At 39.0% G+C, this 17927-nt stretch overlaps 1 protein-coding gene across 4 annotated transcripts in view; it reads left to right on the top strand.

Annotated features, from left to right (window-relative positions):
• LOC105925989 (probable palmitoyltransferase ZDHHC14) overlaps positions 1–17927 on the top strand; it is a 66376-nt gene that overhangs the window by 1965 nt on the left and 46484 nt on the right. The gene's annotated exons all lie outside the window — the stretch shown is intronic.

The raw sequence follows: 17927 nt of genomic DNA, 5'->3' as shown, positions 1-17927 counted from the left end.
CCTTTTGCATTCTAGCCTATCATTTAAGTTAATATTAGTCATTACATCCTCTCAACCAATCACAAACGCAGAGCCAGAAACGCTCCGCCCCCAAGCTCCACCCCCTTGAAAGAGTTCATAGAGCACGTGTTCTTTCATTTTTTAAATACTTTGTTCAGTAAAGGGTTGAGTTTGAACCAGTGTTTGTGTGTTCTGCATCTAAAAATAGGTCTCTAAGACACTTAAGAGCTGCACTTAAAATATGTTTTGACTTTGTTGATTGTTATCGATATCGATCAATATGATTTCTATGTTATTGATGTGCTCAGCCTAACAATATCAAGATATTATTTTTGGTCCCTATCGCCCAGACCTACTGTCCATTGCCGCTCAGTGTTCTTGTAGAGACAGATTTATTTTATTTCATGTTCTTTCCCTTTTAAATTAAGCAGTTATCGAGTTCGGCTAAACAAGCTGGCGCCAAACGTATTTCACTCCCTACTTGTCTGTGAAACAATTTAACAAAGCTGCACGACTGAAAATCTGTTGCTCTGTTACATTTTTCTTTAAGGGTGATGTTTTTATATAGGGAAAATGCAGCAAAAATGATGTGTGTGATTTTACTTTAAAAATAGGTGATGTAGTTTTTTGACCATGTCGCCCACCTTTAGGTAGAAACGATTCTGTGGATGTATCAGAAGGCGGCGGACTTCTTGTCCTGACTTTACTGCCTACACGTAGCACAATATTTTGAAGGAACATAAGAGTGGTCAGTTCAAGGTGACTTGAATTTATACCTTAGGTAGACTTGTCCTGCAGATATGGAAAGTGGCATTTGTTCAAACATTTCAGTGAAGTACATAAAAAAAAAAAAAAAAAAACAATAAAAAATATACAGTATACACAAGGTTTCCGCTACATGTCATCGATCGGGGCACACCTCCACAGCAAAATAAAAGCCGCCGCACCTTCAGAATGAAGCTTTTTTTAAAATATGTCAAAACATTGTAAAGTACATAAGATACATATGTTATGTGTAGCCTATATTTGTCCTATTATGCTAACCGTAATCAATGTTTGAAATCAATTTAAATATTACAAAATGCTAAAATGTACTTTCCCAAAAAGTTAAACAAAACAACTGGACTTTTTTCCGAAGTTTGAAGACGTTTCGCTTCCCATCCAGAAAGCTTTCTCAATTTAAAATGTCTGGAGTAGTGTACTAAAATGTACTTTATTTTGAAAAACCAACACCGCCTGCTTTTTCCTGTCTGCGAAGCTGCTAGTGGATACCAGTGTTGCCAGATTAGGCGGTTTTCTGCCCAATTGGGTGGTTTTCATTTTTATTTTGTGGGTGTAAATTTGCTTTGGGCGGGTTTGGAGTCAGTTTGGCGTTTTTTCAGTTAACCCTATTAACATCATCATTTCCTCATTAGTCATTGGTTCATAGCAGTTATTGGGAAAATTTGACTCAACCATGTACCGATCACTGGATTGTATAATAATTCAGAGGAGTAAGTTCATTGTTCAGCCTTTCAGTCAACAGTGGATTTTGCAATAAAGGTAAGAACTCAGGGCGGGTTTTGTTGGATTGCAGCTCTCAAACGCCTAGTATTGATAGCGACTTTTCAGACACCTCAAACAATTTCTTTCATAAAGCGACTAGCAACAAGCAACTTTTAGTGACTTGTTTTGTTTTAATGGCGACTTTACTGAAAGCGTCAGTCGTTCTGGAGTCACTGTATTGAGGCAGCAGTGAGCTGCTATGAGGGTTCTTACTTCCCTCAGCGCTGTCTCACAGGCACACCACTGCTGCTGCTGCCTCGTCACGTAAATATCGTTTTCATAGTCTTTTTTTTGTTTCTGAAACTGGTGCACTAAAATCATTCCCTGAATTTGATTCACACATAGCTTTCATCACTTCTTCACTCGTTCACTTTGTGTGCCTCTGATAGCTGTCTCCTTGGTACAGTTTGTTTTATGTTGTGGATTCAAGGCAATGTGTTAAAATTCATAAATCCTTTTTATAGAAGGTCATTTTTAGTTCGAAACACATTTAATCACTAATTTTAATTACTTGTTTGACTTGGCAAAAGCTCTCCTAAAGCCTGGGTCACAAATGAACAAAGTTGCAAATGAGATGACGCCACGGTTTAGAAAAATCCTAGAGGAAACCCCGATATGATGCTCAAACATCAAGGCAGGTCATGTCAGCTTTACTAGTGCTAGCTTACAAATGCTGGCCAGGCAAAATATAATTGTTCAAATGTTTTAAAAAATCTCCCTGAGCAAGAAATTACACCCTAAGTGATGAAATGGTTACTAATGCAGAGATTATTGCACAAAGGTACATATCTGTTTAAATAGAAGTCCAAAGACAGACTATAGGTTAGTGTGTTTTGTAAAATGTGTTTTTGTCTAAAATATTCAAGATAAATGATGGCTATATCAAAGTTAAGATTTGAGAGTAATTGGCTCTGATTTACTTTTGTGTTCAATTGATAAACCCATCATTTATGCATTGTTACTTGATTGTTCAGCCTTAGAATGCCTTTCGCTGTGATTGACCTTTTAATGTTTGCATTGAGCCACAAAACCCTGAGAGAGAGCCGTTGGTGTTCAGCAGCAGTTATAGCTTTGCTCCGCAGCTGTCTCGAATTTTGCGGAACATAAAAAAAATAAAAATCAGGGCCGGGTAAATGTAAAGTCGTCCGATTCCAGTCAGTCGGATGACTTGAATCTCTTATTTAGATTTTATTTTTTATAACAAGTGCTCAGGCAGCTGACTCTACTCTGTTAGCGCTGCTCGCGCTCCGTTAATAACATTCCCAGTAACATTAAAAGAGCAGTGTTCTTCTCCTTCTGCTAAAACAACTGGTAATAATCATACGGTGCGTTCTATATGCTACTCCTCCCCAGATGTCCTCATCTCCCCACTGTGAGTGGACTGCTTAAAGCAGTATGTGGATAACGGCCTATGTGCTGTCATCGACAAGATACTGTGCATTCTTTGCCCGGTCGTTAGCCCATCAGTTTGCCATCTATCATCTCAGCACCCCCCCCCCCACCCCCCCATCTACGGTAGACACGAGGCCTGCTTTGTCATGAGAATTGTTGCACAATTGGTCAGTGTTTATCACGGTAATGTGCCTCACAGCCAGATAATGCTTTATGGGCAAAAATGTGCTGTGGTTGATGCCTCCAACAGTTTTATCTGCACAGTGAAGACGGTTCATACTAGGGCTGGACGCTATAGGGGGAAAAGAAGCATATCAATAAAATGAAAATCATATTGATCAATATCGATAATTATCAAAAATTAAATACATATATTTTAAGTGCAGCCCCGGCCATTTTATGGTGTTGCTTTATGACCTATTTTTAGATAAAGAACATGAACAGTGAATTCAAACTTAACATTTTTATTCATTCATCTTTTGGCCAAAACTGCAAGTTTTTAAAAAATAAAGCGTGCTCTCTGACATCTTTAAAGGCGGAGGGGCGGAAACTTCCTGAGTCTGTGTTTGTGATTGGTTGGGAGGATATAATTACTGTAGTTTTAACCTACACACTAGCCTAGAATGTAAAACAAAAGAATACCTCTAAACTTTTTACTGGCTCCTTTGTCCTATCGCACTACATGTCTATCGATTGATATATATTGTTATTGAATTAACGTTGGGCCCTGGTTAATAGTACCTCCGGAGTGGGGGCTGTATTTCTTATGATCTCTGATGTATTCAGATGTATTTGTTGGATTTTGCTGCAGTCCTTGTGAATAGCTACCCAATCAATCAATACTCAATCTATTTATAATGTTTGTACTTAAGACTGTAGTAGCTAAGAAGAGCATTCCTATTACTATTATCAAAGGATTAAGGACATTTACTCACTTCAATCAACTTCAGTCACATCCCAGCAGCTTAGCTTTATCTTCTGTCTCATTGAATACCAGCGTTCATACTGTATTTCCAGCGCTATTCCAGTATTAATTCTTGTAATCATATTTTTATTTTATTTTTTTCTTCTTTTCTACTGGATCTTGGACCTTTCTTCAAGGTTTCCACAGTTCGCTGGGAGATGCTAATAGCCGTTAGCTGCTTCCTGGTTTATCCACTGCTGCACATGCCCAGTGTCGTACTTTCATTTTTATTATAAATAAACATGAAAAAACTCATACGCCAGCAGGACGTGATAATCTTTCACAAAACATTTGTATGCAACCAGAGTCAGTTACTGGCATAAATTTGAAAAATGTCAAATAACCCTTTAAATAAAAGCTTTCCAAACGGGAACTTAAAACTCAACTGCCTTTCTTAGTTTTGCTTTTTCTACATAAGTCTAGCTATATTTCTTCTCATAGTTATTGTTGACAGACTTATCATTATTATCGTCAATATCAAAAGTATTTAGTTAGAAATGTATTAGAAAATACAAAACGTTTTTTTTTATAAGGGGTTGTCGTACTGAAAGTGGAACCGATGATATTACTTTGTGCTTCTTAAATTCAGAACATTTGAAACTCATTGTGAAAGATTAAGACATTGTGTCTCAGTTTATCTGCTGTGTTTGAGGAAGCTGAGGAGTACAAGTAGGTAACAAGCTAAACAGACAAACCACATTGTTGTTATGACCACTTACATCTGATTAAATGTTAACTTTGTGTTGGGTCCATGTCGAGCGGGAGGAGGTGACTGATACAACTATACAGTGGATTTACTGTCCAGTGTTGCCGTGCAAAGCAAAATAAATTAGATTTTTGTTAACTGTTGACAAAACACTGGGGTACGGCAGGCTGGCTAAAGCTACGATCTGAACATTGAATCTGATCAGAAGTTTGCCGTTCATATTTTGTTGTAATAAGAAAGAGCTACATGAAATAATCTCATCAGTGACTTGTAAAGTGTAGCGGTTTGCAGTGTTGATCAGACAAGCGTGCAAAAAATGAGGTTTATCCAGAATAAAGTAAATAAGTTAAAAGAACAAAGCAGAAGTTTTCACGTGGAGATTGATAAATTGTGAGGTATTTATATTTTCTTCATTTATTTTGGCTTATGTTAAATAAGATGCTTCCTGTACCAAAAACATTAATCTTCTGTATTTTTCGGACCAAATGGCGCAGCGGTTTATAAGGCGCATTATATATTCTTCCCAATTGTGTAATATCAGTTGCCCCCGTTTTCCAGGGGCAGTCGCTGTTTTGGATGACCTGTCCCCAGAAATGTCCCTGATTTCAGTGTATCATGATGGTGTAAAAAAAAAAAAGTTTAGCGCAACAAGAGGTATTTACCCGGAGTAGCTGGACTACACTGCCCTGTTTCTAACATAAAACCAAAATAAACATAACTTTTATATTGAATTACCTTACTTGATCAGGTATTGACACAGTGTACCATAATGCTCTGAATATCCATTGAGCGGAACAGCTTTGTTGATTACCAAAGTCGTACTTACACATTTTAACAGATTTTTTAGCATAATGTGCCACATAAAATCGGTCAGTAAGCACAGCTGTAATCATATATAAGGGCAACCGGATTAAAGGCGCACCATTAATTTGTGAGAAAATTTAAGGATTTTAAGTGCGCCATTATAATCCCGTATATAAAACGCTATCTTGCAGCCAGAGTGTTGGTTTCTAGTAGAGCTGCAGTATACGCTGATTTGTAATCGACATCGCAACATTGTTTGTAATCTTACAACTGCAGGTGATTGCTTGGATTAAACTTTTAATACATATACGATGCATTCAAACTCAGAATGGGAACAAAATATTTGTCCAGTTGGAAGGACTCAAACTGCCTTTGATATCTTCACCAAATGTAAGTTGTTTTTATTTATTTATTTTATTTTTCAATTGGCTAAGACGTTAAATATAAGATCAAGGACGAGTGAGAAATTAGTCAGGAGAATGCGGGTTAGTGATAATTGATATCCTCGATGTAATCTGCGGCTATAGAACTTCAATTACGCTCTCCTCGTGTAAATCTCTGCTGTCTAGCGTTCAGGTAATAGATAAAATGCTTACTATGGTGCTGTAGGGCGGGTGTGGACCTCTCTCTATATGTTTGCCCTTTGAAATTAATTGCTGCTCTTTATGTATGCCCTGTGCTTAAAGCGTCCCAACCTCATTGCTGAACATCTATCAGCAGCGACCTCTGGACCACTCCAGCATAGATGAGGACATAACACATGACCAAAGGGCAGCAGCCATAACACTGCAGAGTCTGAGACTGAACTCCCTTCAACATGAATCACTTGTATAATGAAACGGGAGACGGACTCTCTCTCTCTCTCCAGCATCCATTTGAACCGGAATGTCACTGCATCCACATGTAGGATGCCAGATGCTTCCTGATGATACCTCTCCTGCTCCGCCGACGGCTCCGTTTCCTACAGTCTGAGCAGTCGGTACCACGCAGGGACGTTTTTACAGGAGCGCCACAAAACCACGTCTCAGCTAAGCGTTGTCCGACCCGTACAGTCGGCCATGCCCCCAAGGCCGGCTGGGTCCGCTTGACTTTCCCATCCCTCTCCCATCAGCGGAAAGGAGACATTCATCAGACAGGATGACGGTCAGCAAACCTGCACATTGGCTTATGTTGTCATTAACTGTAATGTGTTTCGATTAGTTGAGTTATCCCGAGCTCATTCGCTAGTTGTCAGCACAGTGCGTTGCAGCTCCTCGCTCACTTAGCAGTGAAATCTCCTTTTTGAATAATGTTTTCCATCAGTGGATCACATTCTGCAGAAGGAAATTTTAAGGATGAAGGCATTTGATGTCTTTCTTTGTAGTTGCTTTCTTTGTCTCTGTCTGAGGGGTGCTCAGCCATGCACAATAAACTCTGGTCTGTTTATTATTCTGTTTCTGCCCCCCCACCCCCCGAATGCCTTTGTGGCCTGTTGTTTCACATGTTGCTTTCGGTCCCATATGGCTCATAAAAGTTCACTGAGGCTGATGTTTGAATGGTTTGTAGCACGGTTCCAAGTTGGGGGGGAAGAACTGAGCATTTGTTCCCCATTTGTATTTTATATGGTAAAAATATGTAGTAGGTGTGAAGCTTAGTGTTCTGGTGATGATTTTGATGCTGATTTGGACTTGCTATTGTTCAGAATTAGGTGTCTCAAAAATTGGATTTTTCAGATTATTTCTGTCTTTTGTAGACTGAGAAATATCCCAGCTATGTGTTCACGGGCGTATTGATATCAGATCAACACTAAGCAATCTCAAAATGTGATAAATGACTAAAAGAGTGAGGACTGTGGACTTAAACAGCAAGTACTCAAAAACTAAAAACACAATCCCTGCATGGATGCCATCCCAGTGCCTGAACTAGGTCTGGGATGCAATGCTTTCTATGAGGGTGTTTCTCCATTTAGAATATATATAAAATGTATTTTAGCTAGGTTTGCACATTCAGACCATCTCGGTGAATTACCACAGTACCTCAGTTTTCTTTTGCTGAGTCAACAACACCGGTGCTCTATAATTGCAGCCTTTTCTTATTTCTATTATTTATTTTTTTCAGAGTGAATCGCTGCCTTGTGAATCTTCCTAATTGGACTGGGATTGTGCAGCTTTCCTCATTATTTGTGTCTATTTGTCTTTCATCTCAGCTGGAGATGAGGCGGAAAGTTGGACAACTTTCGGCATGCGAGTATTGGGAAGAAACTGTGGCCCCACAGTCAGTGACGTAGAACCCACAGGTGCATGAACGTCTTTCAAAAAAAGGCCCTTTTTACTGCTTTTGAGACCTGCAGCCCTTCATAGATCAGGGTTTTCAACTGGACACATGGTTCCTAAGACTAGGTCTGGTTTAGACTCCAAATGGCATTGAAACATCCAGATTGAGTTAACTTCTACAAACAAAATGAAGATATGAAAGATCGCAAGACATGCTTTAACTTATCTCTGTTTACCGTATGTTAATGCTTTCCTAATTTAATCAATCAGTGTTATAGACTTTGAAAGGGAGTTGATTTGAGTTAATCCAGATGGCAGATAAAGAGAAAAGCTGCAATAGCCCTTTACTAAACGGCAAAACTGGAAGCCAATTTGAAAATGTTTAGGAGCCCTGGTGGTGAGTGTAGTTCTATAAATGTAAAATTCAGGCAGCTCTTTGCGATAATGCGTATTGCGATTGGTGACAATGCGATGTTGATAAATTTGCCATATATTGTGCAGCCCTATACTGCTGTGTGCTGTGCTCTGGTCATCTTTTAAAGTCAGCCTGTTAATATTTAAACAATTAACAGAAAGTCCTAAATTATGAGATTAAGTTCTTAAACTACTTCAACTTTGCATCAATGTTGAAGCTAAACCCTAATTTCTTTTGTCATGGTCCACCAAAGACTTTTTTTCTTGGCGTTCAAAGTAGATGGAACAGGAAGATGGACAGCCACCTTGATTGTGCCCTCCACCTGGTCTTGCAAAGTTAAGTCAAAATAAAAAAGGAGTTTTCTAACCTGAATTTCGATGGTAATCTAAATGGTAATCATACTTGAAACTAGGGGTGGGCGATATATCGAATATACTCAATGTATCTCGAGTTTTCCTCAGCGCGATATTGAAAACGGCTTTATCGCGACCATCGCATGCAAATTTTCACGGCAAGATTGAGCAGCTGTATTTAATTCACTGTGAGTTTAGTTTTTCCCACATTCTGTGAACGCACACACAACAACGTACCCGTGCGATTACTTACGTTGACGAGACGGCGAGAACCATGGCGACAGCGTTTCAGGCAGTGGTTTGGATTTCACAAGAAGGATGTCAAACAAAATGCGGTAATTTGCAAAACATGCCGTAACACCATTGCCACAAAAGGTAGCAGTAGCACAAATTTGTTCCACCTAAAAAGTCATCCAGTGCAACTCTTGTAAACTCTGCGTGTCGACACCCCCCCCCCCCCAACTCTCACACACACCGAAGGAAACTTTAATTAAACCAGCCGTAAAACAGTTGAAATTGGCGTCTTCTTTTGCTAAATCCCATATGACAGAAAAAAAAACGTTTAAAATTTCCCAGCACCTAAAGAGCAACAGAAATATTTTTGAGCTGCGACTGGTCAGTTGATTTTATAGTCGCAATCCAAGCTTTTGTTTTTGGGATTGTCACATTTTTATTATACAGATTTATGTCTTAAGCACAAAAGAGCACCTTTTATTTCAGGTGTATTTTGTGTCATATTTTTCCTTGGTGTTCCTTTTGGCTGCTGGGATGTTCTGTTTTTTTTTTTAAGGTCCAGTGTTGATCACGAAAGGGCTCTAATGTGACAATATTGTAATTTGTGAAAAGCTTCTATGTGCAGCTGTGGTTAAAAAAAATGGCTAAAATATAACATTTTAAATAAATTTTTATTTTGCAATAAATTTTCCAAACAAAAAAAAATTGACACGTTAATATGAGATATGCCAATGCAACTTTTGGCACTATTTGGCTAAAAACATTTGTTATTCAAGGTTAGTTGAACATATGGTGATATATATTGTGTATAACGATATAGCCCAAAGATATCGTGATATTAGATTTTCCTTCATCTCGCCCACCCCTACTTGAAACCCAGCTATAGTTTAAACTTGCTGAACATGCTTTACAGGGTGGTTGGTAAACAACTTCATACATTTTCTATACTTAAGATGTGAAGAATCCTAAAATTGGCTTTGCTACAAAATGTTTCACAAGGGGTTCAAATATACTTGGAGCAGTCTATACAGGCTGGTCCTGCATCCAACCACCTGTGACCAGCCCTAATAGACACTGATCGATGGAGCTTTTGCCAGTGGATGCTTATTTTCTCTAAATACAGACAAAACAATGCTTCTTGGTCACAAGATTTTTTTCTTTAGAGCCAACTATGGTAGTTGTTGTTTTTTTAAATTCATGTTAATGATTTAATGAAATCCAGCTAACAGAGGAATCTGCTGTGAAAGAAAGATTACAGATTACTACGTTTTCAGAAGGTGGATAGTTTTCCATGTTCTGTCCCTATAGTGCTTGATAATGTTGGCAGTCAAAACCAGAAGTCTGAATTTCACCCATTTTTGGTCATTTTTCTCTGGGTACCAGGAAATGGTTTTAATGCAAAGGCAGCTATTCTGTTGTGATGTGTGAAAACTGGCTAAACGGTTGTCCCTTTTTTTTCTTTATTGATTTTTGGCCATTGTGGTCTTTATTTTTCTACCTTAAAGGTTTAGTCAGTTTTTCAGGTCATCACAAAGATAACCTTAGTAAATACAAACGTAGCTTTTTTTAATGAGGATTTGATCTATTAAGGGAAAACTAACTTATCCTAACTAACCTGACTCTGTGTGAAACCTGTTTTTATTCTTTTGCTGAGCTAAGCAGAGGTTGAATTGGTTTTTTTTGGATAACAGTTCAGCAGCATAACCCAGGTGAGCTGGACATTGTCCTTTTTAGGATGTACTAGAGGAGAGCAGAAGTTGTGGTTCTTTAAATTGACAAGCTATCCAGGCCCTGATGCAGCAAAGTAGCCCCTGACCATCACACCACTGACGCGTTCGACTGTTGGTTGCATGTTTTTTTTTTTTGTTTGTTTTTTTCCTGGAAATTTTGTTAGTTTTATGGCGGACATGATTTGTCTCCTCTGTCCCCAGAATATTTCCTTAAAAGTCTTGGGGATCAATAAAATGTTTCTTGGGAAATGTGACCTTTACGTTCTCTTTGGTCACCAGAGGTTTTGACCTTGGAGTTCTCCAGTGGATGCCGTTTTCTTTAAGTCTCCTTCTGATTGTTGAATCATGAAATGCTAACCTTAGCTGAGGTCATTTAGGCCCACGTGGCTTTAGATGGTGTTTAGGGTTATTTTTTAACTTCATGGATGGTACATCAAAGCGCATTTGGAGTAATTGTGGTTGGCTGGCTACTACTGGGAAGGTTCATCATTCTTCTGTATTTTTGCTTTGTGAATAATGGCTATTGCTGTGGTTTTCTGGGGTCCAAAACTTTACAAATGGCTTTGTAAGGGTTTCCAGACCGAAATATGTTGATGATTCATTTGTTTAGCTTGGGAAATGTTGTTGCTTTTGAGATCCTTTGGCCTACTTCATGTTGTCAGACAGATTCTGTTTAATGGATTTCTTGATTCTGCAGTTCTGGCAGTAGTCTGGTTTGGATTTTTCAGTAAAATGAGCTTGAACAAAGGGATAATTACAATGACCCATGATTTAACAAGTGAGGCATTTGATTTGTCACATCAAACCAGGTGGCAAAAAACATAATCTGTTGTGGGGGAATATTTTAGGTGGTACAAGAATCATTGAAAGTTTTAATTTAGTGGTGTGTATGTTAGAGCTGCTTTTTAAAGATTCCTCAGTAAATACCGCAGCTGTTTATTTATGGAGCCTGTTGGAAACCGAACATTGTTTAAGACTGCTGTCTGACAAGCATTTCATTCAGGCAGAAATAAGCTACATCTTAACGGTGTGCAAAAAGAACTGCAGGAATTAGTCATTTATCTTCTCTGTGTGACAGATTCTAAAAAAAAAAAAAAAAAAAATACAGCCCTGTTTTAATAATTTATAACTAATACTTGTTTTTACTGCAACATAACAAAAAAAAGTGCATAAAACATTTACAGGAAAGTCACAGCAAGTCAGCTGTGTTCCCCTCTAACCTAATTTATGGGAAGCTGTCTATTCTGTTTTTCCATCTGCCTAAAAGAGGCAGAGTGACAGAGATCCTGTTATAATCCCCATCAGGGGCATGTTTAAAAAATGGCTAAAAAGCAGCACTTTAACAAGCATTAGCTTATACCGAACTCTTAACTAAACCAATAGACATTGGGTAACCATGTTTTCTTGAAATGTGGATGGACTGCTTAGTTTTTTTCCATGTTTGACAGGTTTGCTCTTGTCACTACTCGCTAATCCTTGCAGCCGAGATCCTTTAGAGGCTGTAGAAAATTAAACCTGCCCTCTTTTGCCCGGTTACTCTTAAAACCAAACAAATAGGCTTCCCCTTCAGTTTTGATTAAGTGGGCTGTTAAAAACACTTTAAAGTACCTCCAGGTGTAGCTCCTTTGAGGCAACCATCTCTTCCTTTTGAATATGAGGCAAAACACTAAAGCGCACAAAAGGAAATCCATTTAATGAATACCCAAGGCATTGTATGAATACAATAACCCTCAAGACACCGCTGCAAACATTCAAAGATCGTAAAATTGTAACTTTGTTGTCTTTTACATTGTTGTTGTTTTTTTGGGTTTTTTTTTTTGTGGAGCGTGCCCCAAAAGAATAGAAAAAAAGTTTGCTTTGTTCTCGGCCAAGAAAATAAGTCAGCCTTTTGAGTGTTTTCAGGCAAACTGTTGCGAAATGGTCCTTGTCCACATAACTGAAACAGTCACACCCAAAGAACGCATTCCTCTCATGGCAGTGCAGTGCCACTCCGGATTTGGTCTCGCTGGTCTTATTTGGTTATGCTCTATCAGATGGATGGCTTCACTGTGGGCAAAATCAGATTAGCAGAAAATTGATTGACGTGCTTTTAAATGAGTTACTAAACTTTCAAAACGACACTGTTAGGTCTTGTAGTTTTATTCTAGAAAAATCCAATGTAGATGTTTTTTGGTTGCTATTTCTTTTCTGACACTCCAATGCCACCATCAGCTCTACTGGCCTTTTGTTTTTTGTTGTGTTCTTTCTCTCAAACTTGCTTCAAGCATTTAATCAAGCCTGCACTCTGCCAAACTGTTCCTCTGAGCTACATCCAGTCCCTGCAGCAGAGGTGACCGAGTGCACGACACAAGCTGAATGATTACACTTCCTGAATTCGGAGGTTTCTGGAAAACATGAGTGACATGTGTTTCACAGTACACCGCTGGCCTCTTTCTGAAATCTGGACTGAAATCTGTGGAGACCGTGGAGGAGCCCGGGTGGGAGAAAAATGCAACTGTTTGCAAAAGCATGTCATGTTCGCATGTTTTGCAGACAAATGAATTGGCTCACAGCTAAGAGGAGGGTTTATATTCTGCCCTCATCTGCCATCAAACGCAATCAAAATGTAATAAAAGCCCAAACAGACAAAGCCTTTGTTTTCCATATAACCCAGATGATTAATGAGCCTTTATCCTGAAATGCCAAAGAGGCATTTTAACACAGCTTTAAACGCTTCAAGCTCACATGGTCCAGTGTTGATGTTGACAGCATTTCTTATCATGCAGTCATAGAAAACTGTGTGTCCCGAACTTTCATTAGACAAACGTTTTCTTACAGATCAATGGATCATTGTTCTTAGAGTTGCCATACCAAGGGAAAAAGATATGTTTATCTGAAGGGACACAGTAAGGACTGCCTAGGAACATTGTAGGGTGAGGCGAGTTTTGCTTTATTGAATAAACCCGAGATGAAAGTCCTCCAAGATTAACTCCCAGTCGAGTCTTGACAAACTTGTTGACATTATAAGCAGATTTGATTGCTCGGTTGAGTTGTTGGAAAGCAAATGAGTGTGGAAAAAGCCTTATCAGATTATTTTTATCGCATTGTCATATTTTCATTCTTCAGGCTTACCAAAGTTTACTGTGGTTTAACTTGGTCCATTTCGTAGTTGAGCATTTGGGTCCTGTTTCTGCACCCTGATTTTGCCCACAGTACCTTTTTTATCTTATGTATTTTTTTTCCATTAAGAAAGCAGTTGAGAAAAGGTATGTTTATTCTTTATTTGACATTACTTTGGAGATACAGTGATCTGTTTTTTTCCAGCTGTGGTTAAAAAATGTGTTTGTAGCCTTTCTACAACAAGCAGTTATTTGTTTTAGAAGCAGTTATTTGTTTTAGAAGCAGAGGCGACGTCCGACCCTGGGTTTTAGATAGCAGTCTGTATAAAATAGTTTTACTCACTTAAAACGGACAACATTAACCTTATTTGACATTTTCAGCTGTATTTAGCATCTTGCATTAGTGGTTAGTAAACCTAGCATTATTACCTATAAACTGATGTCTAAAGTGTGTATAATGTAAAATGCAGAGCATTTCCAAATTCGGCATATTAAATGATGAGAGGGCAGAGGGTTAAAAGCCCAAAAGACGATACACAACATTTATGATGCGACTCCTTCAGCCCTCCTTTTTGTGTCCTAAAGTGTGCTCTGGGTCAATTCACCCTTTCTCCACTGGAATGGAGCGTCCCCCACTGCGGGTACGAATTGCAATTGTGTGTAGAATTGGGTTCTTGTATGTAGGGCTGTACAATTATGCCAAAAAATCTAAATTGCAATATATTTCAACAATAATTGCGATTGCAATTTAATTTAGACTTTTCTCTGCATTAACCACAAGTAACACAAATTTAAGAGAGTCATCCAAGATGGCGGCCGCTCTGGAACGTCAGCTCCAATTGGCAGCGCCAGTCCATGGGGCGGTTACCTTTGTCTATGGGCTTGATCGGATCTATTTTTTCCTCTGGGATTGACTGCCTGTTTTTCCTAGCCAATGAACCATTTCGCCACATGGTGGTCATTTCTTTTACCCTGATAATTACAATCAATGTCTACATATACAATTTAGAATACTACAACGTAAACGTGGATCTCTGTGTTATAACTGAGGGGTGCTAAAGTGTGCGTAACATCGGCTTTGCCCGTTGTGTGTAACAATTGAGTCAACCTTGTGTATTTAAGGATTTGTATTCGTATGAGTAGGTTGTGTATGTGTAATTTTATTTTGTACTCATAATTTCTTAATATTTGTGTGTGCATTTGAGCACACAGTTACAAATACCCGAAGTTACGCACAGAATGCTTTAAACGGTTTACAAAACAAGTACCCACATCTACACACAAACCGGTTTACACGGTGTACAAATCTATTATTACAGACGCACGCCTATATTGAGTCTGTTCTCTCCATAGCTCCTACACTCATCAGGGGGATCGTGTGGGGGAAAAAAAAAGTCTCCCAAATCCACTCTGGTCTTATTTCTTTCTACTAAGGCGTTCCTCTTCTTCTCATAGACATCAATGCAGTTTGCTTATTGCGACTCTCAGTCATGTTCAAACTATACAGTGAGAGCAGCTGAGCTACAATGAACGGCTATGCACTAACCTAGCCACTAAGCTAACCGGATACATAAACACTAGAAGTGCACATGCGCAGCCAGCAAGCAGAAACTAACTTGGAACGAGTACACTGCCGTTATCTGATCTCGTCTGAATGATTGGCATGTGGGGCAACCAATTGATAAAGTGATACCCCCGGAGCTTGAGGGACAGAGGCGGGTGAGGGCAGGACCAAAACTCTGGCATTCGCACCGAAGAGCAGTGATTGGTCAGAGTTTTTACAGGCCTGCAGCTTTCACAGAGATCTTTCAGTCACTGGGCAATTTCTCAATGCAATTTTTACAAGCCACCTTTTTGTTTAAAGCACTCTTGAAGTAGCCTCGTGAGACCATCCTGATCTCGCGAGCTTTCAAGGTTTCACTCGCAGATCAGTTTGGCTACTCTCCGATAAAGAAAATTTGGAGCAGTTCACCAAACGAACGTCCAATCAGCGTTGGCTTTGAGGCGGGTTGAGGTGTGACGCAACGAGAAGCGCGACAGTTCAGTCTAAAGAACATGGCGGCTTCAGCCGATGAAACTAGCGTTAGCGTGGCTATCGAGCAAGTTTTATTGGAATTACAGAGTATTTCTTCACTGAAAGAAGAGCAAAACACTGCTCTGGAGGCTTTTCTCAGAAGAAAATATGTTTTTGCTCTTCTCCCGACTGGTTTCGGCAAGAGCTTGTGGTTGTGTTTTCGTCGTCGCTGTTAGTACGTCATATGCTTCGTTGATCTGATTGGTTTATTTGGCCCGTCTATCACCAACATAGGCCAATCAGCTAACCAGTATTTTCGCCCCTTCCCAAAATTACTTCAACAGAAGGTTTCCAGATAGATATGCGAAGCAAATCCATCTGGTGGAGTCAGGTTACTCTTGAAGAGCTGTAAAGGAAATATTACGTTTTTGGGTGTGTCATTAAGCACCTTAGAAAACTGTGTTGATTTTTTTTTTTTTTTTTTTTAAGCAATTAAGAAGCAGTTTTATTAAGAGTTGAATTTGAGAAATTTGTTATAATATTCATACCTTTTAGCTAAATGTTACTTGCAATTATTTTCATCTGACTAAAGTGGGGGTGGTGTTAGCAGAAACCACAGGCTAATGCTAGCTTGCTTGGACATCACTGAATTATCCATTAATTTGTGGTTTTAGTTGTTAATTTGTACTTCTGCTTTATAAGGTCTTCAAATGTCAACATTTTAATGGTTAGTGTTAGAGCAAAGTGCTGCACTGCTTTAAGCTGCCTCTCACATTGCTGTCTTGCTGAAGTAAAGCAGAGCCCTGTCAGAGCAGGTCATTGCAAACTGACTGACGGGGCGCAGCAGTTCTGGCCCGGTACTGACTTGACTGTTCCCCTGTTTAAATTACAAACCTACCTCCATTGCTTTTTTTGTAAATCAAATTTAGTTTCTGCTTTATACATTTACCTGCTTTTGGTGAGTGGTGGGGACCCGTCTCTATTAAATTTTCAAATCCTTGACAATTGACTTCAGATTTATATGAATGTTACCAAAGAAAATGCTGAAAATATTTCTGTGGATGAGTAATTTCCAAATTGTTGTTTGTAGCTTTCACATCGACTTGAGTAGGAAGAATCCAAAGAAATTCTTTGCAACTAATAATGTTTTTAATTGCTACCGACATCAGGCTCTACTTTTTTATTTGGGTAAAAGAAAACAGTCCAAAGGCTAAGAAAAGTACAAAAAAACTACAAAAAAAAAGCGAGTGCTATATCAGAAGATCAAAATTCACCCTGTCTTAAAGGCGAATGACAAAAACCACCAGAGGCGAGGGGCTGTACTTGGAGATTACGGCTGACTAAGGGAATTTGGGATTCCCTAAGGATAGCTGGACATTTCCCAGAGAAAGTGCTTATCCTAGAGCTATTCCTGTCTATAACAACAATACTATTATACCATTACAAAACAATATAATAACAATCCTGTGGTAGAATAAGGCTGTCTTGGCTCTTTGGCATACCATCCCACCCAAAACACATTTTTAAATATCTTTTCTGACTTTTTGTTTCTCACTTTTTAAAAAGTTTTATTTCTAAACTTTGCCAGCGTTTACTTGCACAGACCTGGCATGTAGAGTAGAAGTTAACATAACTTTGTAAAACAGAGGCAATTTCAGATGTAGCTGCTCTGTTTACATCTTCCTCCCCTGACGTATCCGTGGGACTGTGATTATTAAAGCTGCAGCTCACACTGCAACCCTGACTTTCTTCGGTCCTTCTTCCTGCATACTTAAAGACAGCTTCTTGACTTTTAGGGTTGCCCTGGAGTGTAGTGTGGACTCAGGCCTCCCTCTTTAGCCTTACTTCTGGATGGCCTCCGTGTTTATATCAGTCAAACTGTTTTTCTTTCACAAATTTTATTAGTCTGTCTTATTGAAAGTCTGCTGCTCCTTTTGTATTTTCTTCCTCTGAGGCTTCAGCTCACTCATGTGGCTGTTTCCAGGGTAACCACATCCCCTTGTGAAGCTCACCGTGTCTGACATTGTCCGTCTCTATGGCAACATTGCCTCCATAGTCTCAGTAAATATAAGATTTGGTTGGAAGCACATAAAAAGGACAATGTACCTTTAGTTGTTTTATTTCTGCTCTGAAATTCTTAAGTAAATCGGAGCTTTCAGAATAGCTTGTAGTCTTTCCCGCTCCTGTTCATTGACAGGTGAAGATTAATGTTGGAGACGTTGCCTTCGAGGGGTCTTAACTGGGCAGGTTTTTGTATACTTTCAGCGCATAAACATACTTATTGATTCAGATTTACTAGAGGCGTGGAGTTGATGTATATGTCCTTATTCCCAGGTGGGTTTTGTGTTTTAATTTCTCTAAATGTCGTTTTATGCCACACTTTTTTTTATTATGTTACTGATGTCCAGCTAATTGAGACA

This window comes from Fundulus heteroclitus, chromosome 19, assembly GCF_011125445.2.
Source record: "Fundulus heteroclitus isolate FHET01 chromosome 19, MU-UCD_Fhet_4.1, whole genome shotgun sequence".
Taxonomy (NCBI): Eukaryota; Metazoa; Chordata; class Actinopteri; order Cyprinodontiformes; family Fundulidae; genus Fundulus; species Fundulus heteroclitus.
This window is presented reverse-complemented; position numbering and strand designations above follow the sequence as displayed.